The sequence below is a fragment of the Mesoplodon mirus genome, assembly GCF_964341445.2.
Source record: "Mesoplodon mirus genome assembly, chromosome: 2".
NCBI lineage: Eukaryota > Metazoa > Chordata > Mammalia > Artiodactyla > Ziphiidae > Mesoplodon > Mesoplodon mirus.
Window position 1 is genome coordinate 78,755,697 of NC_138977.1, and position 12,106 is coordinate 78,767,802.

The 12,106-nt window shown below is 40.8% G+C and overlaps 1 protein-coding gene across 1 annotated transcript in view; it reads right to left on the reverse strand.

Moving 5' to 3' along the window:
- ARAP2 (ArfGAP with RhoGAP domain, ankyrin repeat and PH domain 2) overlaps window positions 1–5,109 on the reverse strand; it is a gene marked incomplete at its 3' end in the record, with an annotated part of 206,630 nt that extends 201,521 nt beyond the window's left edge. Inside the window, exon 1 of the mRNA XM_082637207.1 lies at window positions 5,038–5,109. The remainder of the gene's footprint in view (window positions 1–5,037) is intronic.
- Window positions 5,110–12,106: the final 6,997 nt, after the last annotated feature.

Consider the following 12,106-nt stretch of genomic DNA (forward strand, 5'->3'; position numbering starts at 1 on the left):
GACATGAATTATAAGTGTGCAAAAAATGTTGGCTGATTATTAATTCATCCGCTGTATATGATATTGCACTTGGTCGTACATGGTGTGACTGGCATTCTTCTGCTGGCCTAATAAAACTGCATTCCTTTCCATTAGCACTGTAAATTATTCTTCTAATAAACCTACAAAGCACTTCACACAGCAGTGAACATAGTTTTATTAATTTAGTAAAATGTAGATGTGGTTATAGTAGCGAGAATGATGATTTTACCCGAAGACTTTTGACTTGGGACAAGCACAGTGATGACCAGTGATCCCAGCTCTGCCATGTGATGCTTTCATGAACTTCAGAAAGTTTCCTTATTTTTCTGAGTCGCACTGTTGTCACTGTTGTCATCTGGAAGCAGTGATCTGTAAGCAATAATGCCTACCACACAGGACTGTTTTGAGGATGAAATGAATAAATATGCATAAAGGTCTTAGTGCCTGGCAAGCAATAAGCATGTAATTATTGGCTGCTAGATGAAGAATAACTGAGGTTTGAGCTGAAAATAGCTAGGCTCCAGGCAGAAGCATTCTGCAGTTTGGATCAGGGAGAAAAGACTAAGTCACTTTTGGATTACCTTTTTCTGGGCAATCTGAAAGACAACTCTTTCAAAATCTAGAACTTAATATCCATTTCCACATCCAGTGAAGGCCAGTAGTGATCATTCCTTTACTTATTATGAGAAGTTATTACTAGCATAAGTAATACCTGGGTTTAGGTGCTTTCAGTAACATCCTACTAGTTACGTGGCTTGAAAATCTTCTCAGCTTCAGTAAGTCTTTTCTCTTTCAAACTATCCTTCCAGATTTTAAGTTAATTGCCTAATGCTTGAGACTTACTTTCAATTCTAATTCAGAGACCTTTAATGTGGGTCCATTAATTCTTGGTCAAGAATCTTCCTTAGTTCCTACAAGAGCAGGAGTGGGAATAATGAAAAGTCATAATAGGCCAAAACTGGCACCACTCTAGAGGACTCCTACCTGAGTGCCCCTAAAACCTGGGCAGCTGCCTCTGCCTGGTGCCAGCCCCCTCCTACCCCCTCTACAGTTTAGCCACATCTGTTTCCTGATAGCTGAAAGGAAAATCGGACCCTTTAGAATTCTTGATATGAGCACGGTACATACATATTCTTCAGGATTCTGTTCTATTTCATGCTACACTGAACACAGCTTTAACGTTTAATCAGCTGAGATAAAAACTAGCATGATTTTATACTTCAATAAAAGGATTATAAAATGTATACTTATGATATATGCACTTTTATATATATCAATTTTATAATTTTAGTACAAATGTACACTCCACTATTTCTCTGAATTTGAGTCACATTTTTTTGACTAACAACCAGATGTTTCAAAATAGCCTACTGTGAATGGTTTCTTCTCTTAGCATTTATAAATAGCACCCTGACCTCTTTTCCAACTGAATTTGAGGGCTTATTCCTATTGGTTCTGTAATTATCAGTCTCTTTTTCTTAGGTAGAGGGTATCTCAGCAAATGTCTCTCGCCTTATTGACTCATTTATTTACATTTATTCATTCAATAAATATTTAAGGGATGCTAACCACTCTCTCCAAGATAACAGGGGGAAATATTTGCAGTTCAAGATAACACCTATTATCTCATTTGAGAACAGTGCTAAGTCCTATAAAGAAAGTGAAAATGCAATGTATTCTCTCCAAGAGTTTAAAATCTAAAGGGATAGATTAGACAAGGCTGTAAGCAAGGGAAAATGGCATGCATATGATCAGTTCTTTACTAGTCAGTAAGTGCCATAAAGGAGGAACACCAAAATTGAAAGACTCAAATGTACTGAATAAAAGCACTTAAAGAATAATGATGAGCAAACTCAAGTTTTGTGACCTTGACTTACACATGGTTTATATTTTAAGTATTGTTTTATGTTTAATTACATACAGAAGTAGCACCACCATCTTTCAAGAATGCCAAGGAACTCCAAAAATCTCAAATCAACTCCATGAATATAAGTGAAATATGCAGCAATTCAGAACTCTGAGGATGGAGTGATCAGTGAAGGAGCTATGGAGGGGAATTTCAAGATGTATGGGAAGAAATGTAGCAGGTGAAGACAGCAGTATCTCAAGTAGAAGGAATGACACAAAGGGGGCTGTGAGGGAGCTGTCTTCAGGCAATCAAGGAGACGAGAATAGCTGGGAAGGATCCAGGGTTCAACAGGTAATGAAAAGTGATGACAGAAAAGGAAGCTGGAAGTGGCCATGGATGGGCTTAAATATTGTGAACTTCATCAAGATACTGTGCAAGTGTCTTGGCAACTACTTTCACCATGACCACCCCCAGGAGCCCATCACCTGATCATCAGCATGGAGACCACACTTCTCTTCTACCTTTCCCTGATCATCTTTCCAACTCCAAACTGATTAAACCATTCTCTCCTCTTCCTAAAGCTATGTAATTAACCACAAGTCCTTTTTTTTGCATCCTAATTTTTTTGCATCCTACTTTTTTTGCATCCTACTTTTACCTTCTTTGTTCCTTCCTGAGTATTCCCTCACCTACTCGTCCACCTGGTACACAAATAGTATAACATAGAAAAATAATTCTCCCCACCTCTTCACTAGTAGTTTTTACCCCTGAGGCTGCTCAAAATGATTACTCCAATCCATGTCTGAACTCCTTTGTTCCCTCTATAACATGGGTAAGGCAGTAAGTTTGTTCTGAGTCAAAACTGTAAAAATTTCACAGGTCAAATTTCTAATTAGAAAGGATCATGCAAAGAGAATACCACTGACCACTATTTCAATTAAGAAAATAGTGAGCAAAAGGTTTAGCTATAATATGTATTTAATCTGGCCAATACTTTAAAAAACTTAAAATGATAAACTACAGTGGTCCAGGACTTCACAGAAAAGATTGAGAAGACATCTCATAGCCTCTAGTCTCTCATCAATCACATTTGGTCAAAGATAAGAAATATTTCCAACATTAATAAGACATTCTTTACCTAACTAATATTTTACAGAAAATTCCCCAAATCCCTCAGTTTAGAAAGTCCAAAAATTGGATTCAATGAATGAGTCAACAAACAAGGGGAAAAAACCCCAAAACACTTGTTAAAAGAAAACATTAAAAGAACCACTTGTTAAAAGCAATGGTTGTCATTTATAAGTAGCATTTTTATAGCATCTTTCACCAAACTTTCTCAAAGTTGCAAGGAGGTGGGATAGAAAGAAACAAAGCAAAAAGAAATAACTTCTCAAATATCATGATGTTTACAACCCAGAGTCCTAAGCGAGTTTTTAAAACTTCATAGTCTTATGGTGCTAATGTAAGAGTTTCCAAGAAAACTGCAATTCATTATAATCTTAGTCCTATTAATCCTACTTAATCACAGTAAGTAGTTGAATTGAAAAGTACTCACTGAATATCTATGAGCCAAACACTGCTAGAAAGTTGTAGTGACGCTAGATGATTAAGCATTTGTTTTTAGAAGAAGATTCACAGATAATATAGAGAACAAACTAGTGGTTACTAGTGGGGAGAGGAACAGGGGAAGGGGTAATAGGAGTAGGAGTAGGTGGGGGGAAAAAAGGGCTGTTATGGGATTATATGAAATCACGTGTGTGAATCTACTGAAAACTGTGAAGCACTATAGAATTCAAAGAATCTTTCATTCAAAAAAAATTTAATATTCAAGAGACATAGAAAAAAAATATGTGTGTGTGTGTGTGTGTGTGTGTGTGTGTGTGTGTGTGTGTGTGTTTTAAATGTACCATCCGTTTCTCCTTTCAGGGACAATCCATATAAAATCTGACAGGCTTACAGAGGAAGGAAAAAATACAAACACACACATGACCAGATAAATAAGTTTTAACAAGTCATTTGACTTCCCCTCTAGGTACATTTTAATTTAAATAAATATTTTAGTACTGACAAATCAAGTCTATATAAAAGACTCTTGGTGTTAAGACCCACCTTAAGTGTGTATGTGTTAAATATCTGTTTGAAAGGGAGCCAGGGAGATATTTCCACTTTAGGCTCTAGCCTAGTTCCATGACCCATTTTACTTTTTTCTTTCTTTTTTAAACATAGTTGAACAGTGGAAAGTCATGAGGATTTTCCCCTCAATATTTCTCTTGTAAGGGCATAAAAGTCACAACTAAGAGTTCAAAAATATTTTTCTTTTTTTCCCCCCCTTAAAAAAGTTAGCTTCCTTTTTAAAACAGCCATAACTTCATCTTCCAATTATTTATGGGCAATGTTCCATAAACTCGTCTGGGTGTAGAGTGCTTAAGTGCAGGGGGAAATCAATACTGAGCTTGTAAGTACAATATTGTTATTGGTAATCACAGTGACACCCGATTAAACGTACTTTTAAAAATAGCTTACCCTTCAGTACGCTTTTTTTTTTTAACCAAAAGGGTATATTCCACTGAGCAGCCTACTTCAAGGACAAAATTGCAAAAAAAAAAAAAAGTTTTTGTCACCATACAAACTTGCGACAGCCTAAAATGTCACTATTCCACACAAACTAGCTTCTAAGTTGCCTGTAATTATCAAAGGTTATAGATCACAATATAATTTCACGAAGCCTTCCCCCAAATCAAAATTGCTCCAGATCGCCGCAAGGAGGTGAGGGAAACGTTTAAGAAAACAAGCGAAGATGAATTTACTTTACTTAATGAGATGGGCACCCATTCTCCCAGGAGACTCTGTCTCCAAAAGTAAACGAGATCAACCTGGTAAACTCACTGTCGACAGCTCTCGAGTATAAGGTTGGGTTCAGGCAAGTGGAGGACAATTATTGTAATTAAAGTTAATTAACAGGCCTGCCGTCTCAAAGTGTAGAACAAGCAGGGTGCGGGGGAGCACGGAGATCCGAGCAAACTCATTATCTCTACCGAGAAAATAACTTGGTACCTGAAACTCAAGAAAGGGCAGCTCCTTTTCGAGGAAGGGGTCTAGTTGTCTAACCGGATTGTCACCCTCCCGAGTCAACTCCCATTAGTAAGCGGAGTTTTTGTGTCACTTACCCACTTCTGGTTTCCTTTTAGACGCCCACATGCGGGAGCAAAATCCAAGGGGTAGAAACCGGAGCCGAACACTTGGCGCTCTGGAAATTTACCCGGAAAGGTGCCGGAAAGCCCCGGCTCAGCCCGAGACGGTCCTCCCGCCCCGGTCGCGGCCCCGCCGACCAGCCCACCGCGGCCCTCGGGACTCGCCCTGCGCGCGGGCAGCGGACCTGGGAGGCGCGACGAAGCGCCGGCGTCTCTCCCGGCCGGTTTGATCGGTCCTCACTCGTCTGCCCCAGGCGCGGGGCCTCCTCCTTCCCGGTCCCCGCCAGCTGCCCGCACGGCGTCAGCTTCCAGTAGGCGGCCGCGCGGGCGGCGCTGTCACTCCAGCCGGCACGCCGCGGCCGCCGCACCTGGAGGCGGGGAACACGGACCTGCGCGCAGCTCCGGAAGCGCCGCGCCCGCCGCCCGCGCCCTGCCCAGGTGCTTCGGCGCCGCGCCTCGGCCGCTTCCTCCCGGCCAGCGGGGGCGGGGAGAGGCGTCTGGCGTGGGGGCAGCGGGGCTCAGCGATCCGGGCAGCCGAGCCGGCCTCCCGGGTTCCACAGCATAGTTGGGTGGCTGACTCAGTCCTCCGCGACTTGGCCGCGCCTGGCACCCTCGCCACCTGGCGCACCTCGGCCCCGAGGCTCCCGGCGGGGTAGGACAAGATGCGAGGACGCGTCCCGGAGCCCAAAGCGGCGAGGTCATGACCCTCCTGGGACGGAGATGCCCGTGACCCTACCCTGGCTCCGGCCAGCCGGCCAGTTGGTTGGTCGGTACGCACTGATGGGTGGGTTGTCAGATGGGCGGAACTCACCACCACTGGTTATTCGTATTACTCTACTAAGTACTTTCCAGGTTGCCTCAGCGTTTCCCAAACTTAAGACTCATCTAGGACGCTAATTTTCCCAGGCTGCTTCTGCGTAAAGTTGCATTCGATGGGCCCGGGAATCTATTTACCAAGGCCTGTGCTGATTAGGCTGAATTCATTATATCGGATCCTCCTTCACGTTGTCTCTGTGAGGAGGGAATTAATATTCCCATTTTCTAGTTGAGGAGTCTGCGGGGCAGAACAACTTGCCCAAACAGACAGAGCTTTAAGGGATGGAGGTGATTTTCCATTGAGATCTGAACTAACACAGCCTCCTCATTGATTTTTTAAATTCCCCTTTCTTGTCTCCACGCTCCCCCCGCCCGCCCGCCCCGCCCCGCCGCCCCCTCCGAGGGAAGGGATAACCCTGCCCTCGTCCTTCTGGCACCTGAGATTGTTAGATCCGGGAAAGACATTTCCCCTTGGACTTGGACCTTGACAGTCTGCCCTTGGAAGTAAAAATAAGACAGCAAGAAAATACGGGAATCCAAAAAGAAAAACCCGGAATACCTAAGTGTCCATAAAATCCACCTGTCTGCTGGTGAGTTCAAGGGCCAGCTCCTTATTTTTTAGTTAACATCTTTTTACAGGCTGTGCCTGAAATTCTCTCCCTTAAAAGATGAAATGTCCTTATTTTTCCCCTAGACCTGTTGATGGAAGTAAAGCAATTAGGGAAAGCGCTGAGCTTATTATGAAAATGAAATAATTGGTGAAGTCTGAAGTGTGGGAGGCTTCCCAGGAGGCCAGGCCCTAGGGAGGCCTCATCTTCACCAAAACACCTGCCCATCAAAAAGCACACTCCTGCCCCTGGGGAGACTCCGAGACAGCTGTGGCAAGCATACTCCAGAGACACCAAATCTCCAGTTTCTTTTGAACTAAATACTTTATAGCAAGCCCTAGTTCCACCAGGAAAGTTTTCTTGACATTTTCCAAACCTCGAGAATTGTCTTTTTTAATTCCTGTAGAATTTTATTTTTGTGGCTCTTTCTTGACTTCATGTTAAGTCCATATTCTTTGTGTATTTTTATTTTTTTCCTCTCCCTCAGAGTTCTCACATACTTGTCATTTATTTTTATCTTTGTAAGCCATCTTAAATCCTTTTCTGAACAAGGTGGGTTATAAATAAACGAAAATTCTTACATCAGTTATGGTATGTCTCAGAACGTCAAGCATCGTTACTTGAATACTGAGTCCTCAAGTTACTTCTCTTGGTAGATTTTATAAAATAACTGAGAATTTGTGCCTCTTTGCAGCAATATCTTAGTTCATTGATGATTATTCTGTCATTTATTGTTTGAAAATTCTATTGAACATTTACTTGTTAATAGTTTGAAAAGACAGTGGTTAGCAAATACAATACGACCCCTAGATTTACAGTCTTCTCTGAGGGGAAATAAAGTTAAGCACTGTAAGGCACACCAGTGATTTAATAATAGCTCTGGGAAGTGAAAGAAAAACAATGCTCCCTCATTGAAAGTATACATTGGTTATAAGAAGTATGCTGATCTTAAGAACCTTAATAGGGCTTCCCTGGTGGCGCAGTGGTTGAGAGTCCACCTGCCGATGCAGGGGACACGGGTTCGTGCCCCGGTCCGGGAAGATCGCACATGCCGCGGAGCGGCTGGGCCCGTGAGCCATGGCCGCTGAGCCTGCGCGTCCAGAGCCAGTGCTCCACAACGGGAGAGGCCACAACAGCAAGAGACCCGCGTACCGCAAAAAAAAGAAACAAAAAAAAGGAACCTTAATATATGAAGGAAATTAAAAGATGTCTGTGGCACTAATCATACCAGGTTCTAGCCAAACACATAAGATATATGTTGTATATGTTGTACAACAACTCCATGAGTTGGAATTCTTTTTTCCAGTTTTATAAACATAGGCTTAATTGAGACTTAAAGAGATTAAGTAGTAAATAGTGGATCAATTGAACACATCTAGGCTGTATTCGTAGGCTATACATTATTTATTTAGCAGCCCTCAGAGTGAGGCATTCAGGGAGAAAAGGAGGCAGGAAAAATATCTTTATAAGAATTGATGTGTGGCATTAAAAGGATCATACACCATGATCAAGTGGGGTTTATTCCAGGAATGCAAGGATTCTTCAATATATGCAAATCAATCAATGTGATACACCATATTAACAAACTGAAGGAGAAAAACCATATGATCATCTCAATAGATGCAGAGAAAGCTTTCGACAAAATTCAACACCCATTTATGATAAAAACCCTGCAGAAAGTAGGCATAGAGGGAACTTTCCTCAACATAATAAAGGCCATATATGACAAACCCACAGCCAACATCATCCTCAATGGTGAAAAACTGAAACCATTGCCACTAAGATCAGGAACAAGACAAGGCTGCCCACTCTCACCACTCTTATTCAACCTAGTTTTGGAAGTTTTAGCCACAGCAATCAGAGAAGAAAAGGAAATAAAAGGAATCCAAATTGGAAAAGAAGAAGTAAAGCTGTCACTGTTTGCAGATGACATGATACTATACATAGAGAATCCTAAAGATGCTAACAGAAAACTAATAGAGCTAATCAATGAATTTGGTAAAGTAGCAGGATACAAAATTAATGCACAGAAATCTCTGGCATTCCTGTACACTAATGATGAAAAATCTGAAAGTGAAATCAAGAAAACACTCCCAAATACCATTGCAACAAAAAGAATAAAATATCTAGGAATAAACCTACCTAAGGAGACAAAAGACCTGTATGCAGAAAATTATAAGATACTGATGAAAGAAATTAAAGATGATACAAATAGATGGAGAGATATACCATGCTCCTGGATTGGAAGAATCAATATTGTGAAAATGACTCTACTACCCAAAGCAATCTACAGATTCAATGCAATCCCTATCAAACTACCACTGGCATTTTTCACAGAACTAGAACAAAAAATTTCAAAATTTGTTTGGAAAAACAAAAGACCCCGAATAGCCAAAGCAATCTTGAGAACGAAAAACGGAGCTGGAGGAATCAGGCTCCCTGACTTCAGACTATACTACAAAGCTACAGTAATCAAGACAGTGTGGTACTGGCACAAAAACAGAAAGATAGATCAATGGAACAGGATAGAAAGCCCAGAGATAAACCCACGCACATATGGTCAACTTATCTTTGATAAAGGAGGCAGGAATGTATAGTGGAGAAAGGACAGCCTCTTCAATAAGTGGTGCTGGGAAAACTGGACAGCTACATGTAAAAGTATGAGTTTAGATCATTCCCTAACACCATACGCAAAAATAAGCTCAAAATGGATTAAAGACCTAAATGTAAGGCCAGACACTATCAAACTCCTAGAGGAAAACATAGGCAGAACACTCTATGACATAAATCACAGCAAGATCCTTTTGGAACCACCTCCTAGAGAAATGGAAATAAAAACAAAGATAAACAAATGGGACCTAATGAAACTTCAAAGCTTTTGCACAGCAAAGGAAACCATAAAGAAAACCAAAAGACAACCCTCAGAATGGGAGAAAATATTTGCAAATGAAGCAACTGACAAACGATTAATCTCCAAAATTTATAAACAGCTCATGCAGCTCAATAGCAAAAAAAACAAACAACCCAATCCAAAAATGGGCAGAAGACTTAAATAGGCATTTCTCCAAAGAAGATATACAGACTGCCAACAAACACATGAAAGAATGCTCAACATCATTAATCATTAGAGAAATGCAAATCAAAACTACAATGAGATATCATCTCACACCAGTCAGAATGGCCATCATCAAGAAATCTAGAAACAATAAATGCTGGAGAGGGTGTGGAGAAAAGGGAACACTCTTGCACTGCTGGTGGGAATGTGAATTGGTACAGCCACTATGGAGAACAGTATGGAGGTTCCTTAAAAAACTACAAATAGAACGACCATATGACCCAGCAATCCCACTACTAGGCATATACCTGAGAAAACCATAATTCAAAAAGAGACATGTACCAAAATGTTCATTGCAGCTCTATTCACAATAGTCCAGAGCTGGAAACAACCTAAGTGTCCATCATCGGATGAATGGATAAAGAAGATGTGGCACATATATACAATGGAATATTACTCAGCCATAAAAAGAAACGAAACTGAGCTATTTGTAATGAGGTGGATAGACCTAGAGTCTGTCATACAGAGTGAAGTAAGTCAGAAAGAGAAAGACAAATACCGTATGCTAACACATATATATGGAATTTTAAAAAAATGTCATGAAGAACCTAGGGGTAAAACGGGAATAAAGACACAGACCTACTTGAAAATGGACTTGAGGATATGGGGAGGGGGAAGGGTAAAGTGCGACAAAGCGAAAGAGAGGCATGGACATATATACACTACCAAACGTAAGGTAGATAGCTAGTGGGAAGCAGCCACATAGCACAGGGAGATCAGCTTGGTGCTTTGTGACCGCCTGAAGGGGTGGGATGGGGAGGGTGGGAGGGAGGGAGATGCATGAGGGAAGGGATATGGGAACAGATGTATATGTATGACTGATTCACTTTGTTATAAAGCAGAGACTAATTTTAAAAAAAGGAAAAAAAATAGAATTGATGTGTGGGAATCTGTTTACTGCCAAGGCCATTGAAGTATATAGTCCCAGTTAATTTCCACCTATTTATTTATTCCAAATATGTATTTGGAACATATTTTTATTTCTGGATTTATTCCAAAATGACCCACTCCAACCCTTATTTCCTCCATTTTTAGTGAGAGAGCACGGATAGCTCTGTCATTGTCAAATTATGTCTTTGCTCTGCCCATCTCTCCTACTCAGAATGCACTCTGCTTCTGAAAGAGCTAATTTGAGAGAGTGGAAACCATCTTCCTCTCCTCCCCCTCTCCGTCCTTTTCCTCCTTCCCTTTCTCCTTACATCATCAAGGTGAACACCCATAGAGCATTTATGTGCCAGTTGCTATTCCCAGCAATTTACTTGTAAAAGCTCATTTAATAATCTCAGCAGCTCCTTGAAAAATAGAGTTATTTCCCCCAGTATGAGAAACTTAGGAAAAAGATGTTGCATGATTTACAGCAAATATTCCATAAGACAGAGAGAATTCCAACCCAGTCTTCTCCAGGAACCATCCTCTGCACTGGATTGCCTATTAGGGAAAGCACACAGTGCTGGAATTGCAAAGGTCTGTGCTCAAAACGAAGCCTAATCAGTGTAGGTTGTGGCATTTTGAGCAAATTCAACTTATCTGAGCTTCAAGTTCCCCATCTGTAAACTGGGAATAATAATACCTGTGAGAGGGCCTCCCTGGTGGCGCAGTGGTTGAGAGTCCGCCTGCCGATGCAGGGGATGCGGGTTCGTGCCCCGGTCTGGGAGGATCCCATGTGCCGCGGAGCGGCTGGGCCCGTGAGCCATGGCCGCTGGGCCTGCGCATCCGGAGCCTGTGCTCCGCAACGGGGGAGGCCACAACAGTGAGAGGCCCGCATACCGCAAAAAAAAAAAAATAATAATAATAATAATACCTGTGAGAATTTAATGTGATTACGTATCTAAGGCAGCTAGAAAATAGTAGCCTCTCAATACATCTAATTCTATTCTCTTTTGTCCAATTATTCTTCAAAACTGGGTTCAAATCCCACCTCCCTCTCAAGCCTTTCCAAATCTCTGACACCCAGAATTATTACAGAACAGAATTTAAGGTAATCCCTGCATTTTTCTATAAAGGAAAATACAATATTACTTTTGCCAAACATAAAATTTTAGGAATGTAGATAAAATAGGCATATGTCTACTTATAATATTTAATTCATCATTTTAGATAAACTATTCATAAAAGTAAAATTATATATCAATGTGTAAATACTGCCTTTTCCATGCATATTTTATAAAATAATTTTATTCAAATTTTAACTTGCAACTTTGACATTAATGACTTCATCATTGGAGCCTCACTTTGAATCACAGGTGTTTCGTTTTGTTTTCAGAGTATATTATTTTCACTTCTGTCTAAATTTTTGAAGGTACCTAATTTTCTGAAACCTTTTATGATTCTGTCATTGGGAATTTTATTACAAACCACAAGTTCCTGCTTGCTTTATATTACGAAGTTGTTTTTTTCTCATTCATCCCAAATATGTACACTAATGATTCACCAATTTTTTTAATGGTTTTTAAAAGGATGCTTGCAATAATATGGTACACTTAAAATTGTGAGGTCATACCCCATA